Raw genomic sequence first — 14,118 nt, forward strand, 5'->3', positions numbered from 1 at the left:
ATGTGGTACTGAGGTACCCAGGGTATTGGGGTTCCAGGAGATCCCTATGGGCTGCAGCATTTCTTTTGCCACCCATAGGGAGCTCTGACAATTCTTACACAGGCCTGCCACTGCAGCCTGAGTGAAATAACGTCCACGTTATTTCACAGCCATTTTACACTGCACATAAGTAACTTATAAGTCACCTATATGTCTAACCTTTACCTGGTAAAGGTTAGGTGCAAAGTTACTTAATGTGAGGGCACCCTGTCACTAGCCAAGGTGCCCCCACATTGTTCAGGGCCAATTCCCTGAACTTTGTGAGTGCGGGGACACCATTACACGCGTGCACCTCATATAGGTCACTACCTATATGTAGCTTCACAATGGTAACTCCGAATATGGCCATGTAACATGTCTAAGATCATGGAATTGCCCCCTCTATGCCATCCTGGCATTGTTGGCACAATTCGATGATCCCAGTGGTCTGTAGCACAGACCCTGGTACTGCCAAACTGCCTTTCCTGGGGTTTCACTGCAGCTGCTGCTGCTGCCAACCCCTCAGACAGGTTTCTGCCCCCCTGGTGTCAAGCCAGGCTTGTCCCAGGATGGCAGAACAAAGGACTTCCTCTGAGAGAGGGTGTTACACCCTCTCCCTTTGGAAAATGGTGTGAAGGCAGGGGAGGAGTAGCCTCCCCCAGCCTCTGGAAATGCTTTCTTGGGCAGAGATGTGCCCAATTCTGCATAAGCCAGTCTACACCGGTTCAGGGACCCCTTAGCCCCTGCTCTGGCGTGAAACTGGACAAAGCAAAGGGGAGTGACCACTCCCCTGACCTGCACCTCCCCTGGGAGGTGTCCAGAGCTCCTCCAGTGTGCTCCAGACCTCTGCCATCTTGGAAACAGAGGTGCTGCCAGCACACTGGACTGCTCTGAGTGGCCAGTGCCACCAGGTGACGTCAGAGACTCCTTCTGATAGGCTCCTTCAGGTGTTAGTAGCCTATCCTCTCTCCTAGGTAGCCAAACCCTCTTTTCTGGCTATTTAGGGTCTCTGTCTCTGGGGAAACTTTAGATAACGAATGCAAGAGCTCATCAGAGTTCCTCTGCATCTCTCTCTTCACCTTCTGCCAAGGAATCGACTGCTGACCGCGCTGGAAGCCTGCAAAACTGCAACATAGTAGCAAAGACGACTACTGCAACTCTGTAACGCTGATCCTGCCGCCTTCTCGACTGTTTTCCTGGTGGTGCATGCTGTGGGGGTAGTCTGCCTCCTCTCTGCACTAGAACCTCCGAAGAAATCTCCCGTGGGTCGACGGAATCTTCCCTCTGCTACCGCAGGTACCAAAAAGCTGAATTACCGGTCCCTTGGGTCTCCTCTCAGCACGACGAGCGAGGTCCCTCGAATCCAGCAACTCTGTCCAAGTGACTCCCACAGTCCAGTGACTCTTCAGTCCAAGTTTGGTGGAGGTAAGTCCTTGCCTCACCTCGCTAGACTGCATTGCTGGGAACCGCGACTTTTGCAGCTACTCCGGCCCCTGTGCACTTCCGGTGGAAATCCTTTGTGCACAGCCAAGCCTGGATCCACGGCACTCTAACCTGCATTGCACGACTTTCTAAGTTGGTCTCCGGCGACGTGGGACTCCTTTGTGCAACTTCGGCGAGCACCGTTTCACGCATCCTTGTATTGCCTGTTTCTGGCACTTCTCTGGGTGCTACCTGCTGCTAAGAGGGCTCCTTGTCTTGCTCGACGACTCCTCTATCTTCTGGTCCAATTTGCGACCTCCTGGTCCCTCCTGAGCCACAACAGCATCCAAAAATGCTAACCGCACCATTTGTAGCTAGCAAGGCTTGTTGGCGTTCTTTCAGCAGGAAAACACTTCTGCTCAACTCTACACGGCGAGCGGGATCCGTCCACCAAAGGGAAAGTCTCTAGCCCTTTTTTTTCCTGCAGAAACTGCAGCTTCTTCTGTCCAGTAGAAGCTTCTTTGCACCCGCAGCTGGCATTTCCTGGGCATCTGCCCATCTCCGACTTGCTTGTGACTTTCGGACTTGGTCCCCTTGTTCCACAGGTACCCTAGATTGGAAATCCACTGGTGTTGCATTGTTGGTTTGTGTCTTTCCTGCATTATTCCTCTATCACAACTTCTTTGTCTTTTGGGGAACTTCAGTGCCCTTTGCACTCACTTTTCAGGGTCTTGGGGAGGGCTATTTTTCTAACTCTCACTATTTTTCTAATATTCCCAGCGACCCTCTACAAGGTCACATAAGTTTGGGGTCCATTCGTGGTTCGCATTCCACTTTTGGAGTATATGGTTTGTGTTGCCCCTATCCCTATGTGTCCCCATTGCATCCTATTGTAACTATACATTGTTTGCACTGTTTTCTAAGACTATACTGCATATTTTTGGTATTGTGTACATATAACTTGTGTATATTTGCTATCCTCTTGCTGAGGGTACACTCTAAGATACTTTGGCATATTGTCATAAAAATAAAGTACCTTTATTTTTAGTATATCTGTGTATTGTGTTTTCTTATGATATTGTGCAAGTGACACTAGTGGTACTGTAGTAGCTTCACACGTCTCCTAGTTCAGCCTAAGCTGCTCTGCTAAGCTACCATTATCTATCAGCCTAACCTGCTAGACACCCTATACACTAATAAGGGATAACTGGGCCTGGTGCAAGGTGCAAGTACCCCTTGGTTTGAGAAGGTAGCCTCTTTCTAGCCTTGTTACCCCCACTTTTGGCCTATTTGTGAGTGTATGTCAGGGTGTTTGTCACTGTTTTCACTGTCTCACTGAGATCCTGATAGCCAGGCCTCAGTGCTCATAGTGAAAACACTATGTTTTCAGTATGTTTGTTATGTGTCACTGGGATCCTGCTGGTCAGGATCCCCAGTGCTCATAGGTTTGTGGCCTATATGTATGTGTCACTGGGACCCTGTCACACAGGGCCCCAGTGCTCATAGGTGTGCATGTATATGTTCCCTGTGTGGTGCCTAACTGTCTCACTGAGTCTCTGCTAACCAGAACCTCAGTGGTTATGCTCTCTCATTACTTTCAAATTGTCACTAACAGGCTAGTGACCAATTTTACCAATTTACATTGGCTTACTGGAACACCCTTATAATTCCCTAGTATATGGTACTGAGGTACCCAGGGTATTGGGTTCCAGGAGATCCTTATGGGCTGCAGCATTTCTTTTGCCACCCATAGGGAGCTCTGACAATTCTTACACAGGCCTGCCACTGCAGCCTGAGTGAAATAACGTCCACGTTATTTCACAGCCATTTTACACTGCACTTAAGTAACTTATAAGTTACCTATATGTCTAACCTTTACCTGGTAAAGGTTAGGTGCAAAGTTACTTAGTGTGAGGGCACCCTGGCACTAGCCAAGGTGCCCCCACATTGTTCAGAGCCAATTCCCTGAACTTTGTGAGTGCGGGGACACCATTACACGCGTGCACTACATATAGGTCACTACCTATATGTAGCTTCACAATGGTAACTCCGAATATGGCCATGTAACATGTCTATGATCATGGAATTGCCCCCTCTATGCCATCCTGGCATAGTTGGCACAATCCCATGATCCCAGTGGTCTGTAGCACAGACCCTGGTACTGCCAAACTGCCCTTCCTGGGGTTTCACTGCAGCTGCTGCTGCTGCCAACCCCTCAGACAGGCATCTGCCCTCCTGGGGTCCAGCCAGGCCTGGCCCAGGATGGCAGAACAAAGAACTTCCTCTGAGAGAGGGTGTGACACCCTCTCCCTTTGGAAAATGGTGTGAAGGCAGGGGAGGAGTAGCCTCCCCCAGCCTCTGGAAATGCTTTCTTGGGCACAGATGTGCCCAATTCTACATAAGCCAGTCTACACCGGTTCAGGGACCCCTTAGCCCCTGCTCTGGCGCGAAACTGGACAAAGGAAAGGGGAGTGACCACTCCCCTGACCTGCACCTCCCCTGGGAGGTGTCCAGAGCTCCTCCAGTGTGCTCCAGACCTCTGCCATCTTGGAAACAGAGGTGCTGCTGGCACACTGGACTGCTCTGAGTGGCCAGTGCCACCAGGTGACGTCAGAGACTCCTGCTGATAGGCTCCTTCAGGTGTTAGTAGCCTATCCTCTCTCCTAGGTAGCCAAACCCTCTTTTCTGGCTATTTAGGGTCTCTGTCTCTGGGGAAACTTTAGATAACGAATGCATGAGCTCAGCCGAGTTCCTCTGCATCTCTCTCTTCACCTTCTGATAAGGAATCGACTGCTGACCGCGCTGGAAGCCTGCAAACCTGCAACATAGTAGCAAAGACGACTACTGCGACTCTGTAACGCTGATCCTGCCGCCTTCTCGACTGTTTTCCTGCTTGTGCATGCTGTGGGGGTAGCCTGCCTCCTCTCTGCACCAGAAGCTCCGAAGAAATCTCCCGTGGGTCGACGGAATCTTCCCCCTGCAACCGCAGGCACCAAAAAGCTGCATCACCGGTCCCTTGGGTCTCCTCTCAGCACAACGAGCGAGGTCCCTCGAATCCAGCGACTCTGTCCAAGTGACCCCCACAGTCCAGTGACTCTTCAGCCCAAGTTTGGTGGAGGTAAGTCCTTGCCTCACCTCGCTGGGCTGCATCGCTGGGAACCGCGACTTTGCAGCTACTCCGGCCCCTGTGCACTTCCGGCGGAAATCCTTTGTGCACAGCCAAGCCTGGGTCCACGGCACTCTAACCTGCATTGCACGACTTTCTAAGTTGGTCTCCGGCGACGTGGGACTCCTTTGTGCAACTTCGGCAAGCACCGTTTCACGCATCCTCGTAGTGCCTATTTCTGGCACTTCTCTGGGAGCTTCCTGCTTCAGTGAGGACTCTTTGTCTTGCTCGACGTCCCCTCTCTCTTCAGGTCCAATTTGCGACCTCCTGGTCCCTCCTGGGTCCCAGCAGCGTCCAAAAACGCCAAACGCACGATTTGCGTCTAGCACGGCTTGTTGGCGTCCTTCCGGCGGGAAAACACTTCTGCACGACTCTCCAAGGCGAGTCGGATCTGTCCACCAAAGGGGAAGTCTCTAGCCCTTTTCGTTCCTGCAGAAACCTCAGCTTCTTCTGTCCAGTAGAAGCTTCTTTACACCCGCAGCTGGCATTTCCTGGGCATCTGCCCATCTCCGACTTGCTTGTGACTTTTGGACTTGGTCCCCTTGTTCCACAGGTACCCTAGATTGGAAATCCACAGTTGTTGCATTGCTGGTTTGTGTCTTTCCTGCATTATTCCTCTAACACGACTTCTTTGTCCTTAGGGGAACTTTAGTGCACTTTGAACTCACTTTTCAGGGTCTTGGGGATGGTTATTTTTCTAACTCTCACTATTTTCTAATAGTCCCAGCGACCCTCTACAAGGTCACACAGGTTTGGGGTCCATTCGTGGTTCGCATTCTACTTTTGGAGTATATGGTTTGTGTTGCCCCTATCCCTATGTTTCCCCATTGCATCCTATTGTAACTATACATTGTTTGCACTGTTTTCTAAGACTATACTGCATATTTTTGCTATTGTGTATATATATCTTGTGTATATTTCCTATCCTCTCACTGAGGGTACACTCTAAGATACTTTGGCATATTGTCAGAAAAATAAAGTACGTTTATTTTTAGTATAACTGTGTATTGTGTTTTCTTATGATATTGTGCATATGACACTAAGTGGTACTGTAGTAGCTTCACACGTCTCCTAGTTCAGCCTAAGCTGCTCTGCTAAGCTACCATTATCTATCAGCCTAAGCTGCTAGACACCCTATACACTAATAAGGGATAACTGGGCCTGGTGCAAGGTGCAAGTACCCCTTGGTACTCACTACAAGCCAGTCCAGCCTCCTACACTTGGTACTCACTACAAGCCAGTCCAGCCTCCTACATTGGTGGCAGCGGTGGGATAAGTGCTTTGAGACTACTTACCACTCTTGTCATTGTACTTTTCATAAGAGAAAAATATACAAAACAAGTTCAGTGTGTGTACACATTGCTAAAAAGTTTTGCATTTCCTCTTTTCACTCTTTTCTAAAGTGCTGAAAAGTAATTCTAAACTTTCAAAAAGTTCTTAAAAGTTTAAAAAGTTTTTTTTTTCTGTCTTTCTAAAAGTTCTGAAAACTTTTTTCTCTTTTTCTATCACTTTAACTCTCTCTAAAAATGTCTGGCACAGGCCAAAATGTTGATCTGTCCAAACTTGCATATGATCACCTTAGCTGGAAAGGAGCAAGGAGTCTCTGCATAGAGAGAGGTTTGAGTGTAGGGAAGAATCCTTCCTTGGAATTATTGCTTAACATGCTTAGAGAACAAGATAAGGCCATAGGGGCCACATCTGTTGAAAAAGTAGCAAATGGTTCCCAATCTGATCCAGGGACTACCCCAGGAAAAGATGCAGGAAAGAAACTCCCTAGCCTGCCCATTACTAGACAGTCTAGCATAGTTGGTAATGATGGAGAGCCACACCATACAAATAGTGTTGTCTCACATCATAGCAAAAGCATTTATTCTCACCACACTGGTAGTGATGTTTCTGTTAGCCAAGCTGTTAGGGTGGCTTCTGTAAGGGACAGGTCTCCTTCTGTTCATTCTTCTGTGTCTAAGAATGTCCCTCCCACCAACCCTGATGACAGAATGTTAGAGAGGGAACTCAACAAGTTGAGAGTGGAACAAACCAGACTGAATCTTAAAAAGCAACAGCTGGATTTGGATAGACAGTCTTTTGAACTAGAAAAAGAAAGACAGAAGTTGGGTTTTGAAACCCATGGGGGCAGCAGCAGTATTCCCCATAGTCATCCTGTAAAAGAGCATGATTCCAGGAATCTGCACAAGATAGTTCCCCCTTATAAGGAGGGGGATGACATTAACAAGTGGTTTGCTGCACTTGAGAGGGCCTGTGTTGTACAGGATGTCCCTCAAAGGCAGTGGGCTGCTATCCTATGGCTATCATTTAGTGGAAAAGGTAGGGATAGGCTCCTTACTGTGAAAGAAAGTGATGCCAATAATTTCCATGTTCTTAAGAATGCACTCCTGGATGGTTATGGCTTAACCACTGAACATTACAGGATAAAGTTCAGAGAAACCCAAAAGGAGTCTTCACAAGACTGGGTTGATTTCATTGACCATTCAGTGAAGGCCTTGGAGGGGTGGTTACATGGCAGTAAAGTTACTGATTTTGAAAGCCTGTATAACTTGATCCTGAGAGAGCATATTCTTAATAATTGTGTGTCTGATTTGTTGCACCAGTACTTGGTGGACTCTGATCTGACCTCTCCCCAAGAATTGGGAAAGAAGGCAGACAAATGGGTCAGAACAAGGGTGAACAGAAAAGTTCATACAGGTGGTGACAAAGAGAACAACAAGAAGGATGATGGTGAAAAATCTCAAGATAAGCATGGGGACAAGGGTAAAACCAAAGATTCCACTTCGAATCTTAAACACTCTTCAGGGGGTGGAGATAAAACAAATTCTTCCTCTTCTTCTCAACCTACACAATTTAAAAAGCCTTGGTGCTTTGTGTGTAAAAACAGAGGCCATAGGCCAGGGGATAAGTCCTGTCCAGGTAAACCCCCTGAGCCTACCACCACTAATACATCAAGCTCTAGTGCCCCTAGCAGTAGTGGTACTAGTGGTGGGACTGCTAGCAACAGTCAAGTTAAGGGTGTAGTTGGGTTCACTTATGGGTCCATAGTAGAAACTGGGGTAGTCACTCCTAAGACAGTTTCTGTCACACCTAGTGGCATTGGCCTTGCCACACTGGCTGCTTGTCCCCTTACAATGGATACGTACAGGCAGACAGTTTCAATAAATGGTGTTGAGGCCTTGGCCTACAGGGACACAGGTGCCAGTATCACTTTGGTGACTGAAAACCTAGTGCACCCTGATCAACACATCATTGGACAACAGTATAAGATTATTGATGTCCATAACTCCACTAAGTTTCTTCCCTTAGCTATAATTCAGTTTAGTTGGGGTGGAGTTACTGGCCCTAAGCAGGTGGTGGTATCACCTAGCTTACCTGTAGACTGTCTTTTAGGTAATGACCTAGAGGCCTCAAGTTGGGCTGATGTAGAGTTTTATGCCCATGCAGCCATGCTGGGCATCCCTGAGGAATTGTTCCCTCTCATTTCTACTGAAATGAAAAAGCAAAGGAGAGAAGGCCTGAAAACTCAGGATCCCTCTCCATCAACAGGTAAAAAGAGTATCACAGTATCCCCTAACCACCCTACCATTCAGGATACCATTCCTGTGGTGGGAGAAACCTCTCCTGGGGTGGCACCTGTTCCAAGGGAATCATCAGCTGGCAAAGCTGGACTCCATGAGGTAGCAGTACCTCTCTGTGGGATAACTAACATTGGTGAGAAAAAGAGCACCATTTTAGTTAACATGGAGCATCCCTCCAACCCTCCCAGAGAAACTTTAGTGCATAAACCCTGCACTGCCTCACAACACTTAGGACAGCATCCCTGCCCTAGTGTGGAGCTCATAGGACAGCATCCCTGCCCTGCTCCAACTCAAGAGAAACAGCATCCCTGTTCTCTCTTCCAGCCATATGGACAAAGTTTTTGCCCAGCTATGGCTTTTCTGAGACAGCATCCCTGTCTGGCATTTCCATCACTACAAATAGGTTCAGTGGACAATTCCCACTGCTCTAAACTAAAACTTACTGATAGAAACTCTGAAAATACATCTTCACATTGTTGCTTAGCTAAAAAACTTCAAACAGGGTGGTTTACATCCCCACAGGGAAGTAACCATATAGTGGATGATAAAGGGAGTAACCAGTCTATTGCAGAGCTACTCTCTACTTATGACCACTTAGACAATAAAGTCTCAACTGGCCAAGGTTAGCCTTATTGTCCTTCGTTTGGGGGGGGGTTGTGTGAGAAAGTAGCCTCTTTCTAGCCTTGTTACCCCCACTTTTGGCCTGTTTGTGAGTGTATGTCAGGGTGTTTTCGCTGTCTCACTGGGATCCTGCTAGCTAGGGCCCAGTGCTCATAGTGAAAACCCTGTGTTTTCAGTATGTTTGTTATGTGTCACTGGGACCCTGCTAGTCAGGACCCCAGTGCTCATAAGTTTGTGGCTTATATGTATGTGTTCCCTGTGTGGTGCCTAACTGTCTCACTGAGGCTCTGCTAACCAGAATCTCAGTGGTTATGCTCTCTCATTTCTTTCAAATTGTCACTAACAGGCTAGTGACCAATTTTACCAATTTACATTGGCTTACTGGAACACCCTTATAATTCCCTAGTATGTGGTACTGAGGTACCCAGGGTATTTGGGTTCCAGGAGATCCCTATGGGCTGCAGCATTTCTTTTGCCACCCATAGGGAGCTCTGACAATTCTTACACAGGCCTGCCACTGCAGCCTGAGTGAAATAACGTCCACGTTATTTCACAGCCATTTTACACTGCACTTAAGTAACTTATAAGTCACCTATATGTCTAACCTTTACCTGGTAAAGGTTAGGTGCAAAGTTACTTAGTGTGAGGGCACCCTGGCACTAGCCAAGGTGCCCCCACATTGTTCAGGGCCAATTCCCTGAACTTTGTGAGTGCGGGGACACCATTACACGCGTGCACTACATATAGGTCACTACCTATATGTAGCTTCACAATGGTAACTCCGAATATGGCAATGTACCATGTCTATGATCATGGAATTGCCCCCTCTATGCCATCCTGGCATATTTGGCACAATCCCATGATCCCAGTGGTCTGTAGCACAGACCCTGGTACTGCCAAACTGCCTTTTCTGGGGTTTCACTGCAGCTGCTGCTGCTGCCAACCCCTCAGACAGGTTTCTGCCCTCCTGGGGTCAAGCCAGGCTTGTCCCAGGATGGCAGAACAAAGGACTTCCTCTGAGAGAGGGTGTTACACCCTCTCCCTTTGGAAAATGGTGTGAAGGCAGGGGAGGAGTAGCCTCCCCCAGCCTCTGGATATGCTTTCTTGGGCACATTTGTGCCCAATTCTGCATAAGCCAGTCTACACCTGTTCAGGGACCCCTTAGCCCTGCTCTGGCGCGAAACTGGACAAAGGAAAGGGGAGTGACCACTCCCCTGACCTGCACCTCCCCTGGGAGGTGTCCAGAACTCCTCCAGTGTGCTCCAGACCTCTGCCATCTTGGAAACAGAGGTGCTGCTGGCACACTGGACTGCTCTGAGTGGCCAGTGCCACCAGGTGACGTCAGAGACTCCTTCTGATAGGCTCCTCCAGGTGTTGCTAGCCTATCCTCTCTCCTAGGTAGCCAAACCCTCTTTTCTGGCTATTTAGGGTCTCTGTCTCTGGGGAAACTTTAGATAACGAATGCAAGAGCTCATTAGAGTTCCTCTACATCTCTCTCTTCACCTTCTGCAGAGGAATCGACTGCTGACCGCGCTGGTAGCCTGCAAAACTGCAACAAAGTAGGAAAGACGACTACTGCAACTCTGTAACGCTGATCCTGCCGCCTTCTCGACTGTTTTCCTGGTGGTGCATGCTGTGGGGGTAGTCTGCCTCCTCTCTGCACTAGAAGCTCCGAAGAAATCTCCTGTGGGTCGACAGAATCTTCCCCCTGCTACCGCAGGCACCAAAAAGCTGCATTACCGGTCCCTTGGGTCCCCTCTCAGCACAACGAGCGAGGTCCCTTGAATCGAGCAACTCTGTCCAAGTGACTTCCACAGTCCAGTGACTCTTCAGTCCAAGTTTGGTGGAGGTAAGTCCTTGCCTCCCAACGCCAGACTGCATTGCTGGGATCCACGACTTTTGCAGCTACTCCGGCCCCTGTGCACTTGCGGCAGAAATCCTTTGTGCACAGCCAAGCCTCGGTCTACGGCACTCTAACCTGCATTGCACGACTTTCTAAGTTGGTCTCCGGCGACGTGGGACTCCTTTGTGCAACTTCAGCGAGCACCGTTTCACACATCCTCGTAGTGCCTGTTTCTGGCACTTCTCCGGGAGCTACCTGCTGTTGAGAGGGCTCCTTGTCTTGCTCGACGTCTTTTCTCTCTACTGAGGCAATTTGCGACATCCTGGTCCCTCCTGGGCCATAGCAGCATCCAAAAACATTTACTGCACGATTTGCAGCTAGCAAGGCTTGTTGGCAGTCTTTCGGTGGGAAAACACTTCTGCACAACTTTGTGGCTCGAGAGGGATCCGTCCACTAAAGGGGAAGTCTCTAGCCCTTTTCGTTCCTGCTGAAACCTCAGCTTCTTTTGTCCAGTAGAAGCTTCTTTGCACCCACAGCTGGCATTTCCTGGGCATCTGCCCATCTCCGACTTGCTTGTGACTTTTGGACTTGGTCCCCTTGTTCCACAGGTACCCTAGATTGGAAATCGATCGTTGTTGCATTGCTGGTTTGTGTCTTTCCTGCATTATTCCCCTATCACGCCTTCTTTGTCCTTTGGGGAACTTCAGTGCACTTTGCACTCACTTTTAAGGGTCTTGGGGTGGGCTATTTTTCTAACCCTCACTATTTTCTAATAGTCCCAGCGACCATCTACAAGGTCACATAGGTTTGGTGTCCATTCGTGGTTCACATTCCACTTTTGGAGTATATGGTTTGTGTTGCCCCTATCCCTATGTGTCCCCATTGCATCCTATTGTAACTATACATTGTTTGCAGTTTTCTAAGACTATACTGCATATCTTTGGTATTGTGTACATATAACTTGTGTATATTTGCTATCCTCACTCTGAGGGTACACTCTGAGATACTTTGGCATATTGTCATAAAAATAAAGTACCTTTATTTTTAATATAACTGTGTATTGTGTTTTCCTATGATATTGTGCAAGTGACACTAGTGGTACTGTAGGAGCTTCACTTGTCTCCTAGTTCAGCCTAAGCTGCTCTGCTAAGCTACCATTATCTATCAGCCTATGCTGCTAGACACCCTATACACTAATAAGGGATAACTGGGCCTGGTGCAAGGTGCAAGTACCCCTTGGTACTCACTACAAGCCAGTCCAGCCTCCTACACCCTCAGAGTATGCACCACCAAGAAACAGTTGAGAAAGCCGACAGGATGAGGCGGTACAATGTTGCTGTTAGTCGTCTTGCTACTTTGTTGCAGTTTTGCAGTAACCCCCAGGACATACGGTGTGGGTATTAGAGCCTGTGGCCCCAAGAGCACTCCAGGACAAATGGAGTCGACCCCATCTGTGAGAAAGTAGCCTCTTTCTAGCCTTGTTACCCCCACTTTTGGCCTGTTTGTGAGTATATGTCAGGGTGTTTTCACTGTATCACTGGGATCCTGCTAGCCAGGGCCCAGTGCTCATAGTGAAAACCCTATGTTTTCAGTACGTTTGTTATGTGTCACTGGGACCCTGCTAGCCAGGACCCCAGTGTTCATAAGTGTGTGGCCTATATGTATGTGTTCCCTGTGTGATGCCTAACTGTCTCACTGAGGCTCTGCTAACCAGATCCTCAGTGGTTATGCTCTCTCTTCTTAACAAATTGTCACTAACAGGCTATTGACCAATTTCACCAATTTACATTGGCATACTGGAACACCCTTATAATTCCCTAGTATATGGTACTGAGGTACCAGGGTATTGGGGTTCCAGGAGATCCCTATGGGCTGCTGCAGCATTTCTTTTGCCACCGATAGGGAGCTCTGACAATTCTGCACTGCAGCCTGAGTGAAATAACGTCCATGTTATTTCACAGCCATTTACCACTGCACTTAAGTAACTTATAAGTCACCTATATGTCTAACCCTCACCTGCTGAAGGTTGGGTGCTAAGTTACTTAGTGTGTGGGCACCCTGGCACTAGCCAAGGTGCCCCCACATCGTTCAGGGCAAATTCCCCGGACTTTGTGAGTGCGGGACACCATTTCACGCGTGCACTATGCATAAGTCACTACCTATGTATAGCGTCACAATGGTAACTCTGAACATGGCCATGTAACATGTATAGAATCATGGAATTGTCACCCCGATACCATTCTGGTATTGGGGGGACAATTCCATGATCCCCCGAGTCTCTAGCACAGAACCCGGGTGCTGCCAAACTGCCTTTCCGGGGTCTCCACTGCAGCTGCTGCTGCTGCCAAGCCCTCAGACAGGTTTCTGCCCTCCTGGGGTCCAGGCAGCCCTGGCCCAGAAAGACAGAACAAAGGATTTCCTCTGAGAGAGGGTGTAACACCCTCTCCCTTTGGAAATAGGTGTGAAGGCTGATGAGGAGTAGCCTCCCCCAGCCTCTGGAAATGCTTTGATGGGCACAGATGGTGCCCATCTCTGCATAAGACAGTCTACACCGGTTTAGGGATCCCCCAGCCCTGCTCTGGCGCAAAACTGGACAAAGGAAAGGGGAGGGACCACTCCCCTAACCTGCACCTCCCAGTGGAGGTGCCCAGAGCTCCTCCAGTGTGTCCCAGACCTCTTCCATCTTGGAAACAGAGGTGTCTGTGGCACAATGGACTGCTCTGAGTGGCAAGTGCCAGCAGGTGAAGTCAGAGGCTCCTTCTGATAGGCTCTTACCTCTCTTGGTAGCCAAACCTCCTTTTCTGGCTATTTAGGGTCTCTGCTTTGGGGAATTCTTTAGATAACGAATGCAAGAGCTCCTTGCTCCTGAGTTCCTCTTCATCTCCCTCTTCACCTTCTCCCAAAGGATCGACCGGTGACTGCTCAGGACGCCTGCAAAACCACAACAAAGTAGCAAGATGACTACTAGCAACCTTGTATCGCTTTATCCTGCCGGATTTCTCGACTGTTTCCAGGTGGTGCATGCTCTGGGGGTAGCCTGCCTCCTCTCTGCACCAGGAGCTCTGAAGAAATCTACCGTGGTTCGACGGAATCTTCCCCCTGCAACCGCAGGCACCAAAAGACTGCATCACTGGTCCTCTGGTTCCCTTCTTAGCACGATGAGCTGAGTGGTCCCTGGAACTCAGCAATTCTGTCCAAGTGACTCCCACAGTCCAGTGACTCTTCGGTCCAAGTCTGGTGGAGGTAACTCCTTGCCTCCCCACGCTAGATTGCAATGCTGGATACCGCGTGATTTGCAGCTGCTCCGGCTCCTGTGTACTCTTCCAGGATTTCCTTAGTGCACAGCCAAGCCTGGGTCCCCGACACTCCTTCCTGCAGTGCACAACCTTCTGAGTTGTCCTCCGGCGACCGGAGACTCCCTTTTGTGACTTTGCATGGACTCCGGTTCACTTTCCTTCCAA

The sequence above is a fragment of the Pleurodeles waltl genome, unplaced genomic scaffold (genome assembly GCF_031143425.1).
Source record: "Pleurodeles waltl isolate 20211129_DDA unplaced genomic scaffold, aPleWal1.hap1.20221129 scaffold_65, whole genome shotgun sequence".
Taxonomy (NCBI): domain Eukaryota; kingdom Metazoa; phylum Chordata; class Amphibia; order Caudata; family Salamandridae; genus Pleurodeles; species Pleurodeles waltl.